Source organism: Athene cunicularia (genome assembly GCF_003259725.1).
Source record: "Athene cunicularia isolate RWA chromosome 3 unlocalized genomic scaffold, athCun1 chr3_part1, whole genome shotgun sequence".
Taxonomy (NCBI): domain Eukaryota; kingdom Metazoa; phylum Chordata; class Aves; order Strigiformes; family Strigidae; genus Athene; species Athene cunicularia.
This window is the reverse complement of record NW_020799097.1, coordinates 56,806,198-56,819,136: the sequence shown is the minus strand read 5'-3', so window position 1 is coordinate 56,819,136 and position 12,939 is coordinate 56,806,198. Positions and strand designations below refer to the sequence as shown.

At 36.5% G+C, this 12,939-nt stretch overlaps 1 long non-coding RNA gene across 1 annotated transcript; it reads left to right on the top strand.

The window, feature by feature from the left end:
- Window positions 1-5,560: 5,560 nt before the first annotated feature.
- On the top strand, window positions 5,561-12,666 carry LOC113477779. The gene is made up of 3 exons (XR_003397969.1): window positions 5,561-5,613; window positions 10,791-10,841; window positions 12,634-12,666. It is a non-coding gene; the product is annotated as an uncharacterized LOC113477779 (long non-coding RNA).
- Window positions 12,667-12,939: the final 273 nt, after the last annotated feature.

The following is a 12,939-nucleotide window of genomic DNA, read 5'->3' as shown; positions in this document are numbered from 1 at the left end:
GGCAAACATAAAAAGAAAAGGGTTGGAGCCTTAAAGCAGATAGATAAAGATGTGCCTTTTCCCATTATATACACATATTTATTGTTGTTGTTGTTTTCAGCATTATATCCTGCACACTTGCTTCTTGTACACTTGTTAAAGGCAATACATATTTTTTAGGTTAGTATGGTAAGGAGCATAGTAGTAAAATGCTGTCATAAATACCCAAAGTTTATCAGCCTTGGTTTCCTGTAATCTACTGTGTTTTGTTACTGTCTGCCAAGATGATTTTTGTATTTACTCAAGCTCAGATGTGCAATTAGAGCCCTGTTGATAAATTTGGCATTTTCTGTCTTGCCATATTGGAGTTTTTCCAAAATTGCCAATAACCTTTAGAATTAGGTATAAAACAAATTTACTAATGTAGCTTTGAACAGTTGAGCTATTACCCCTTTCTTTTCTCCAGTTTCTCAGCTTCAGCTTTACTCAGTATTACTCAAGCCAGTGCAAGCACCCTGCAACAGCTGTCAGCTGCTTGTTAGTTGTCATGGAAAATGTTATAATTAGGTAGCCCTTGGCCTAGATTTCAGTCGTTGTTAGTATGGGTACCTCCACACTATTTCCCATTGTCATACAAGTGCTTCCCCAGGCACCTGCGCTGCTTCGTCTCTGTTTGGCTATCTCATGCAGCAATGAGGTGGTGTTTGCTCTAAATTTCGTCCCTTCTACAATGAGCCACCATCAGATGGGACTTTATCTGCAAAATATTTTAATTGTGCCATAAAGAGCACAGACTGAGCAGTGCAAACCATAGTTTCACATGGCTGGTGTTGAGCAGTTGAGCAGGGATTTCTAAACCCTTGATTGTGCTACCCAGGGGGCTCAAAAGGGGGACAGTTTCTCATGCCAGCAGTCAGCAGCAGCAGTACTCTCTCCCCATGCCAGAAGCCATCTAGCTTCTGCAAATCAGAGGAGTAAGAACAACATGTCATGTCTATCACAACTACTTGTGCAGCTACTTCCATGCACTGGCAGTAGCTCAGTTCCTCTGCTGCACAGAAGCAAACATAAACAGATAGCAATCGCCTCTGCTTCTCATTTCTGCACCCTATATATATGGAGATACTGCCAACACATTGCTCACTCAAAGACAAATGAGCCAAAAAAACTTTCAGGAATTTTTTTTAATATTAGCATGTACTTCTATTTCTTATGGAAGAGTAAGGTGATGGAAGCAGCTCTGAGTTATGTTTTGAGTGAAAACTACCTAATTCACTGATTCCAGGTATCTGGAAGATATGAGAAGTGAGGGCTGTTTTTCTTAATCAGAAAAGTATGAATACACCAGGAAATAGTTTTTTTCAACTGGGGGATTTTTGAGCCTTTTAGACTGAGAAATGAAATAATTTGCTCTGGTAGCTATTGTGTGCCAGGATACATGTCAAAAACTAGGATTCAGACCTGGTCAAAATTAGCATTTGCAATTTGGAAAACACTAAATATAAGGAGAGTTGCAGGAAAATCTGGGGGGTGTGTTCGGCTCTATTTTTTTTTTAGCAATCAGGACATAGCTTCATTGTTTCAAAGCTGAAGGTTTTAGTGATCAAATATGCTGTTGTAGCTTTGACCTCAAATCCCTAAAGTCTAGAAACCGGCTAAAAGGTTGTGGCAACATTTTGGTTCACTGATCTTCTATTAATAATAAAACCAAGTTGCATGTAATATTGTTAACTGTTAAAAGGAGAGCAAGAAGGCAGAGAACCACCAGAAGCATCTCAAAAAGACAGTACTTTAACTCTTTGACCTATGTGTTTGAAAAATTACATGAGCAAGTGTCAGATGGTTGCCACAGAGTTACTGCCTGTTATTAAAGCAACTGAGAATTAATACTTAAAAGAAATGAGCAAAAGTCAAAGATGTTTCCTTGTGATATCCAGTAGTATTAAGAAAGGAGTTAATTACCATCAGTTAAAGCAGGTCATATGAGACTGGGTTTTTTTTATGCTCTTGTTGCACATCTGCAAGTTACTAGGTTGGAACCATGAACTTTTTTCACATACACTGTCAAGCAACAGTGGAGTGGAAATCACTTAGGGACAACATATATTTAAATACATTTTCATTAGCTGACTGTATTAAAATAATTTCCTATGTGAACATCTATTCTAATATTTCCTTTTTCTTTTCTCTTTTCACTTTTGCTTCCCTTCTCTTTCCTCAGATAAACCGAAGACGAAACAAGGAAGTAAGCTAGAGTTTTACATATTGCTTCTCCCTATAACTGATAAAGCAATGTCAGATCTATAAATGAAAAATAATATATAAAAACTTCTGCTAGTCAGAATTGCAGATTATAGTTGATTAGATGGACTAGAACTGATACAACAGAGCTGATAATAGTGATAATGGATATGTTGAGAAATTCTAGTCTGTTTAAGCCAAAGAAGTTTCATCCCAATACTGTAAGTGGTTCCTCGACAAAAGGAAGAGACTTGTGCAATGCCAGCATAAAACCTCCCACCTTTTTATAAAGTTTATTATTTTACACCAAAAATTTTTCTCTCCACACCTGCTAGGCTCACTACAGGTCTCAGTTATATATTCGGATGTCAATATGAGCTTAACACTGCTAATCAATACAGAGCAAGTAACACAAGTCTCTTGTCATGGGATTTGCATTACAGGCTGTCATTTTGCCAAGTTATGGCAGACTGTCTAACAGACCTCAGTAAATTCAGTCCTACAGAATGTGGTTGGTGTTTATTTACATTTTAATTTCCTATTTCCAGGGCAGTCTTGGGTAATTTTTTAAGTGCTTCAACAGCACGTGTGTCACGTGCCACACCATCCTAAAAGCCACTTTTTTGTATGGGAGACAACTATCTCTTAAGAACCTTCCCAAAGCTTTTCTTATTTAGGAATCACATGAGATTCAAGCTTTGTCAGTAATGACTTAGGCTTTCAGTTCAGAAGTTTTTAATGTGGTTTTTTTTCAAAATGTATCATTGATGTGACATCTTCTGTGACAGTTTGGATAACTGTGTTCTTAATAATGGAAGTGCACAACAACTTTAAGTTCTTACAGGCAGGCTCCTGAAAATAAAGGTTTTATATTGTGCATTAAATGATTTCTTTTGGTAAAGGCATAATAGTGTAATATTTGGGTACATTACTTGTATTCTTATATTAATCACAGAATCTTTATTTGGATTGTGAAAAAAAAAAAAAAAAAAAAAAAAAAAAAAAAAAAAGGAGGGAAAGGTCTGTGTCTTCCATTCTCCTCTCTTTTTTTGTAGAAACCATTGCAGCGAACATGGAATCTCTCTTGAGAATTTTTCTTAAGTCTAGAGGACAAGTTTTTCAGTCTTCTAAACTAGTTTTATTTCTGCTAGCACAGTTTTCTATCATTAACTGAATATTTAAAAATTGGCGTTGACGTTTTATTAGGACTATTAGAGATACTTAGTTCCACTGTATATGATTCACAGACAACTGCAGTAAATTGTTTTGTTTTTCACTTTCAAAATTAGTGACTGAATCATACACTGGTGAGTACAAAACCTGAAGGTAGAAGCAGAAGATCAGGGGTAGTTTCTGAAGCAGATGTCTGGGATGTTGTCAGGATGGAAAGAGACAGTTTTATTACAATAAAATTACACTTTTGACCTTGTTCAAGAACTTCCTTTCCCAAGTCTTCCCCTTGAAAAATTATATCGTCTGGAATCGAATCTAGAAGGAGAAAAATAATGAGACATTTATCCCTTGATGTCAGCCCCAACAGAACAAGAGTTTCAATGTCAACCGTAAATTGTTTTTCTACCTGATGGTTAATTCTACCATAAATAAAATTTTATTATTTCTTCATTCCTTCAATTCAGATTCCCCATGAACTCAATTTGTCTTACACAGAGCCGAATACTAAATTGTGAACAAGAAGCTTTATTGATACCATGATAAACTACTATTGGACACATTCCATGTTTTTATAACAAAGTGACAATTTGTAAATTCTGTGTGCTTAAGGCAGTAAACAATTATCACTGCAGCTACCCACTGTAGCTACAAGTTTCATATCTATCTGCTAAACACAACCTCCTCCTCATTAGGAGTCTTACCATTTTATCCTGTGTGTAGAAACCAAGTAGGTCTTCTAACAGAGTTCTTTAAGACCTTCTGGCACTGAATTTCTGCCAAGTTCCTCAACAGAAAAAATTCTTTGCTTCATATCTGATTGAGAACATTGTTTTGGATTTTTTTTTCCCAGATTACATGTAACCAATAGTCAGATAGTTAAAACATTCACTTAACATGCAAGAATTCAAAAATCCAAGTTTCCTTCCTTTATGACTAGCCTATTTTGGGACAGTCTCATCTGTCTTTTTAATTTTGGTGGGAAAAGCTTTGAAGAGCTTGGTTTCATCAGCCCAGAATGATGATCTCACATTTTGTCTGAAACAGAAATCTTGGTTTCTGTCTGGTTCAAATTTTATCTTATGCCTTTTACAGGGGACTGTCTTTCCTTGTACAGTATCCATCAAGGATGGTGTGGCCTAGCCATCTTCACTACTTGTCTGTAGGCAAAATAAAAAGAACTCTTCATCCTCCTATTTGTCACTGTTTTATAGAAAAGAGTGTCAATAAGGAGACACCTGGATTGCCCAGCAAGAATGGGGAAACCCAGATGAGGGAAGTAGGCCACAGACAACATTGATGAGTCAACATTAGTCATTTTTGTCCTTCCTGGTTACGAAAGTTGAAAAGCTATCCTTATGCCATATTAAGTTGAAGCTTGCAAAATTTTTAAGTTTCATAGTTAAATCAATAAAACACTTTCTGGACTGAACTCTCTGAATAGAAACAGGTGGATTTCATACAACTCTTCCAATCACTGTTTTTTATTATTTCTTCCAATATGCAGTTATAGTCTCTCATGTGATCTAGGTGCTTCATTCTCTCTTATTATTAAATCTCATAGTTTCACTCAGTTATGGCTTCTGACTGTCACTTTATCAGTGTGAATACTTCTTTTACAGATCCTGGAAAAGAGAAAGAATCGAAATCTCCAGCTGCTCCAAAAGGTAAATGTAACACAGCAGGACAAAACTGTATAAAACTCTAAGATATAGGTACATCAAGAAAAAAAAATCTTGCAATGCATTGGCCATTTTGTTTTTACAGTGTAACTTAGTTAAGAATTTATGAGCATAATACTATTTCAGTGAATTTGTGATAAAACTTAATTGTCATTACCTGGTTCAGAAGTGCAGATTAGCCTTGGTAATATGAAGCACCTGTACAAAAACTTAGAGGTCCAAACTCAGAACTTAGGAACACTTGTTAACGTTTGTTATTACAATCTGCAAAGGAAATCATTTTTGAGTGATCTTTGTTCCTTCTTTACACTTAAGGAAAGTTCATGGTCTTAATTTGTGAGCATGCTAAAACTCATGAAAAACAGTTTTGTGCTACATATTTAATTGGTATCACGGCTCAGTTAGAAACCATCAATCAATTCAATCAATCATCCCAGAGGTATTAACCTTTTATCACTCTGTCTTGAAGATTAATAAATTATTTTTACAGAACATGCTAAAGAAAAGGAAGGAAAGAATCCTACAGCTTTAAAAGATAAAGGTAAGAATAGACAATAGAATATAAAGTTCATTGAAAACCACATAAAGTAGAATGAAGATATTAATTTTAAAATAAACATTATAAAACTTTCCTATTATAAATCTTAACCAATCAACATTTAAGTGGTTAAAATATTCTATGGGATTTATATCATGAAAAAAAGGGAGGGAAAAGGACATAAATAGAATATGGTGAGCCAATTAACACTCGGAAGTCTCAAAATTAAATAAATTTCACAAAACCACTCTAAATAATAGTTATGAATATTCCTAAGAACTTGCTCTTCTCAACAATTCAAGTGTTTAATAGGAGCCAGTTAAAAAGTCTGAACTGAATGCTTGCATAAATCTGTGGACATAATAGAAATAAAGCAAAATTTATGAACATATGAGCAGGTAATGTGCTTTCTGTACTCTGTAAAGACTGTAGTTAAAAACTCATAGCTTCATCTGATCAACCACCTGTAACACGAGAGTTGGTCTGAATCTTCCTATTGTTACTTATTTTTTATCAAACAGTTCCCATGTCTTTTTTAATTTGGTCAGAGTAGATGCTTAGCTCAGCTGAATTTCCTTTCATCCATTATTTTGCTGGGTGCTTTTTACCTGTCTTATTGCTTCCCTCCTTTCTAGAGATAGCTGTATTTGAAAGGAGTGATTTATAGATAAGTCCTATTTGACATGTTCTTTAGGTTCTTCAGGATAAAAAGATCTACCATATAGATAGACATATTAATATTTATTCTAAATTATAGTCATTATATGCTATTTCAAACAAAGAACTGAATGAACAGTTTAGTTCAGGCACTATGGAAAGATGAAAAAATATCTAAAGCAAAAGGAGGAATAATTTCATTGCTAGATATATTTTCAAAATCCTGGAAGCCATGTTCATGCGCTCACTATTGTTTAATTGAACAATTACTAATTGATCACTTCTTTATACACAAATTAAAATTAAATTATAATAATCTGCAAATCCTGTGATTCATGTATTGTCTTCTATGAGTATTCTACTCCTAATATATACATCCCATTTACATGAGCTTAGTTATTATACCAGAACTGTATATCCAAACATTTCTGGGGTCTCATTGGCCCTCTGCACATCCTGCCTATCATCTGTTGTTCCGTGATGGGGTTGTGCTGAAAAATTAGAAGAGGCACTTGAGTGGCGGCTCTGCTCCCTCCTCCTCTGCATGGAGCAGATATGTTCAGCCTGCTGCTCCTTTCAAAGGATTACTGGAGGGGGGGAAAGAAAAAGAAAGAGAGAGGAGACCCAAAGCAGTTTTCTTGTTTGGCAAGAGTTTCTTTAGAACCAACAGAAAGGGGTTTGCCAGCCCTGAACAAGCTTCTGTAGGGTGTCCTTCACCAAGTGATCCCATGGTGCTGCTTTAAATCTCCTGGGCTCATGCTCAATATGTCAGCGACTTCAATCACTAAGTTATTAACAGGTCCTTCTAACATGACAGAGGAGGTTAGACCTTCTCCACCCAGCCTTCAGAAAGGGGCAGGCAGAAATATATTTTAAACCTCGAGTACAGGCCATGCTATATCAGATTTTCTACATTTTAGAGAAGCAACACGAAAATCTCTGAAAAACTTCCAGCATATTATTCAAAATGTTACCAAATAGAACTTCACACAGCTTTCTTTATCCCGTGTAATACAGTCAATGCATGGCTGATGCATTACTGCTGCTAACAGCAAGACCTCAACCTAATACTCAATGCTGAATACAGCTGGAATCGCACCACAGGCTCCCGAGCCCCTACAGTAACACTGTTGTCCAGCCCAGCCGATCCTGGTCCCTCAGATGCTGAGAGCACTTACCGATGCAGCTATCACTGGTTCCCATAATAAGCCTCAAACTTGCACAGTTTAGTGTCTGTGTCTAAAATGCAGGTGCTGATTAGCAAGCTGAATAGCTCCGTTCAAAATATGTTGGCAGCAAAGACTCTATAGGAAGAACTTATAAAGCTCTATGGGAGAAACCGTTAGAAATCTTGGTGCCTTTCTGGGCTATGTGCTTTCCCTATTGTATTCCAGATTACCCTGCTACAGAAACATATATTTAGGACTAAAAAATCCCCCATTTCAGTCACCATATTTGCCTAAACTGTAGATCATAAACTAATCAAAGCCTTATTTGCATGCCAGTCTCCCCTCTCCATTACCTCTTCAAGCCTCCTCAGTGGGCATCTGTAAAGGTTGACCAGGTTATTGGGGCCTCATCACTCCGCAAATTTGTGTCTTAAAATGTCTTTCTTAAAGTGGATGTTTCTGGCAAATAAAATTATATTGAAGGACACAGGAAAGTAAAGACTTTCAAGACTGCATATACAAGTTAATTATATATCTTGGGAGTTTGTTACTATTCATGTAAAACCAAATAAAGGAACATTTTTAGATGAAGTGTTAAATACTTGTGATGATTAATGTTTGCCTGGCACCTTATGCAATAAAGGAGGCATCATCATACCTCATTCTGTTTGAAGGATGGGCTAAATTTGGATGAACAAGGATGATGTTCATATGAAAAACCTTATCAGAAAGGAGGCTGTTTTTCATAAGCTGATGTATAGTGTTCTTATTTAAAGCAGAGACAGGAAAACTAAATCCTTGAATTTAGAGCTATAGCTGGGATAGTCTATAGATCACAACCTCATAATGTTACCTTACTATTTTATGAGGTGAAGAAAATGTCTCCAATCTTAGAGTTTAATCTTATTTGCAGTAATTAAAGAGAACACTGGAGGAATATACTTTCTATTGTCTTGTGATAAAGAACATTTCAAGACTCCTTCTGAATTTATAACTACCTTTTCAGCTTTTTCCTGAAGAAGAATAAAGAAGCCCACTTACAATAATGACTACATAAAAGCTGATTTTCTGTTGACATAAGCATATGCAAATAATGTGAGGTCAATGAAACTCTAAGGTATAATTTGCCATGTGGGTTTTTTTGTTAGATAACTTGCCCAAACAGTCAGAGTAGAAGCTCATTCATCCAGAGTGTCTAACAATGGCACTAAAAGCTCATGATATATCCTATAAAACTCCTCACTGAATCTTTCTAAAATATTCACTAGAATTGCACTATGCTGAGTTATTAAAGTGACAATATTTGTGCTGTATAGATAATGTAAACTCGCTCTTACCTTGTGTTCCATGATTTGTTTTCGAAACAAATGCTCTTTTTTCCCTCTTGTTTGCTTTTGCTATGTTTTGGGATATCTTTGCATCTTTTCTTATGTCAGTTATGCATGGATAATAAGCCTATTTATTTTTATGGACAGATTGGTAAGGAAAATATGTCAGTAGTGTAGATTTCTTTCTTGCCATATACATAATGGCACATTGTCATTAAAGAAACAAATGTGCTGATTTGCACTTGCTATGCAATGCCTGTGCTTCCTTTAAAGTAAAAGTAAAATGAAATAACATCTTGCCTACAGCATTTTTTATCTTAACTTATAACACACTTTTTTTTTTCTTTGAAAGTAGAAAGTTATGCTGTGAAACTCACCTACAGAAAAGTAGTCTCTGTTCAGTTAACATTTCCATCTAATTATTTGTTGCTGTCATTTGCATGAGAACTAGTTCATTATTCTGAAGAGACAAATGTACTGCACCTGCTGCATCTTTCTATACCATCTTCCTAACCTGATCCAGCTTCACCCTTGGAGTAGGATGTGGACAGAAAGCAGCAAGGTGAATGCTGGCTTTAAGCCGGCTTTATGTTTTTCCCCTTCTGGGACCAGCAGAAAAGTGGTAAGTCAAGAGCAGAAATTTGAAAAGTCTTCAGTGAGTCCTTGTTTAAACATCTGAGGATCAAAATATGCTCCTTGGAAGGGATATCAGTAGCTTTGAGTCAGAGGGTGGGGAAGTCAGTACACCATGGAAAGTGTCCTGCACTGACATCTGCATCCAAAAGTTGTAAGAGTCAAGAGTACTGAACCTGCTCTAGAACCTACAGATTTGTAGGAAATTCTCAGGGACACCTGCTACATCGGTGACAAAAAATCCCACATGGGCATATGCCACCAAACCCACAAGGCCAAAGGCAATGTTTTGCGCCTGTGGCTGTAACAGTGGTTGCTGATCTTTGAGATTGCAAAAGTGTACACAGAGTAAAAAGGTCGAAGTTGGGTGGCTGCTGTCTCAAGGATTCTTATATAGTCAATGCAGATGCTCCTTCAAAAGAGTATCAGTCTTCACACTGGAAGTTTTCTCTCAACCCCCTGAAGGAGTCTACCTGTTTCTATGAAGACCAGGATCCTAATTTAAGTATCTATCCCTGAATAGTATAATTTCTCCAATGGCTTCAGCCACCCTGGAAGTGAACTTCTGTTGTAACTCACACTTAAAGCCAGATGGATAAGTGGGATCACTTCCTGGTACCATGGCAGCCAGGAGGATGATCAGAGTTAAACTTATTTTCAAAAGGATCTTTTAGCTTGATTTATTTTATTGAAGATTTGGTTAACTTTCATTTGGAATAAATGGCATGTTTTTTCTGGATGCTTATGTGCTATATCCTGTCAGATGGAGTGCAATTTGGTCTACTCAGCATCCTGCAAGCTGTGATGTTCTCACTCAAACTACATACATTCATAACCCTATGAAATTACTTCCTTGCTTTGAAGAAGAATATTTCCTCCTAATATTCCCTGATACGTACACTTAAAGGGTCAAGAGGTTATTGCTTTAAAAATAAAATAAAATAGTTGTTTATACAAGCTAATGTATGTTTTTCCTATGCTTGCTGACCCTGAATGCATGCTCCTTGAAGGAATGAGGCAAAAAAATCTTGTTCATCCCATCAGATAAAACAGAATAATCCTTTCTGTCTTCATAAAGTTTTGAATAAGACCCCAAGAATTTCTAATCCTATGTCATTACTTGCATTTTGCCCATCCCCTTTCTGATTTCTCCCTCTGTAAGTTCTCTACAAAGCGATCTATAGTAACTTCCACTCTTGCATTTGCTACTAACATTTTTGCACCTTAAAAAGTATAAGGTGGTCACTAGAGAGTAAACAAAGACATATTAAGGTTGAATCCATTTATGTTCACAATTTTAGTCTTAATTTTTAAATATTTGTTGTTTTTTCTTCTAAGTGTAGAAGGGCAGTCCTATCTTCTCAGTCTCAGAAATTTAATTATCTCCCTATAGATTCTCTGAAAGGAAAGAATCCCAAGAATCCAGAGGTGTCAAAGGAAAAAGGTAAGTGACAAAGCTAAGAAATTCAGAACTGAGTATCAGAACAGCTATTTAATGCTAGAAACAGGTCTTGCGTAGGAGTATATAAGGATGGAAAACCAAACCCATCCTGGTTCATGTTTAGATTATGTTTTCAACAACATATGTGCTGTACAGATCCCCAATAGGGTCCCTAGTAACTCCCTGGGCTTCTTTTGAATGCACTGATTTGAATTTGTATTCTGGGGAAACACTAAAATGTATTTTTAAACCACCTTTGGATATTAGCCTGTCAAAAACACGTTGTCTAAATCTCATAGTGGGGACATTCCTTCAGGGTACTAGACTAAATCTGGTCCATGTGGCTATGGCTCAAGAATGTGGTTGACTGAGAATGAGACTGTCTGAGGCTACTGACATATCCAGATGTCTGAGGGTGACTAATATAAATCAGGGTTTTTTTCTTAATTTGTTATCAACACGGACACATACATCTCTAGTCTTTTCAGTTGCAGTAGGTTGGCCTGCTAGCTGTGCACACAGAGGTCACAGATTATTTGATAGTGTTGATAGTTAATTACAGAAAACCCTGTTTGTTGCAGTGTGGCCTGTACGGAACACTAATGCAAAGAATTACAGAATTCACAGGCATTAATGACTTTCTGGATGGTACTTAAACAGCTCAAAAATGGAAGGGAATCAGGAAAAGCTAGCAGAACTTTGCACGGTTCCTGAGCTATAAAGGCACATCTGAGGTCCAAACTGTGGCCAAGTCTCATTTTTTTGGAAGATGGAGACACTCAGTGCAGCCTGGATTATGGCTGGCATAGTGCAGAGTACTGAATATACATACAGCAAAGTGACATGCTTCTGGAAGGAATGTATTATTCCCTGTGAAAACTCGGGGGGATGAAGCCAGGACACTACTTAGGACTCAGGATTCTCCTCTTTGTCACTGTTGTCAGTCCATGTGTCTCATCTGGGCACCACAAGAAGATCACAGTTTTCCTTTATTTGTGCTTAACCAACTTCTGGATTTTCTTTTGTCCTTGGGTTCTGCTTTGTCAGGCACAAGAAAGAGATAACTGGAATACCAATGTTGTTTCTCATCTCCTTTAATAGTTTGTCATATACTGCAGAAAAATTAAAGATACAATTATGTTCTTGGACTATTCATTGTGACATAAAATATATAAATGTACATTCAAAAAATGAGCACTGCTCTTATTTTATACCCAAGTTGCCTGTGATTTTAAAAGGCTATATATATGCAGAAAGTGAAATCCTGTTCACAGGCAATACCCATATGGCCTCTTTGATATTAAAAGAATAATGGAGTTCTGAATGTGTAACCAGTTCTTTTGTCACTCCCAAATAAAGAAAACTCCCACTTACCTTTATCAGCAGCCTCTGTCTTTCAAGACCAGTATTTCTAATGTTTTAATTGTATCAATGTGGATTAATTTTTTATTTGCGTTCAACAAAAGAAAAATCTATTGATGCCAACCGCTCTGTAGAATTGCTTTCCTCGTTGTAAATTATTATTCTTCATTGCCTACTTGAGAGACAGCTTAACAGTTTCCTCAAAATGCAAAGGAACTAATGACATATTGAAGGCTTATTATTTTGCATATCCAAGTCTAAAAGGATGAATGAATGACCTTGTTGTTTTGTCCTGTTCTCTATTTCCATGCTGTTAAATCCATTTAATTATCACATCTTTTTCGCTCTCTACATATCAAATTGTTTGACTTGCTTTCTTTTCAAGTGTCATCTTATTTCTCTAACCTGACTTGTGATAAATGTTTCTTTCTAGAGACTGGTAAAAGAAAAGATGTGAAGCCCCCAGCAACCTTAAAGGAAAAGGGTAATGTCTTATAATTATGTGGTTGGGAAAGAACCAGTAGTTCTCCTGAAAGGGTCTGCTGGTATCTCAGTGCAGTTTTGATATGTCTCGAACTACAGGCTTTTGGTGAAAAGGAACTAAACCTAGCTTCTTCTCACTCAACAGAGCTCATATATTGAATGGAGCAGTGTCTGACATGATTAAGAAATAATAAAATCATAACTCTTATTGTGGTGTTCTTTAGCCACTGTCTGACCTGCACAGCCAATATTGCAG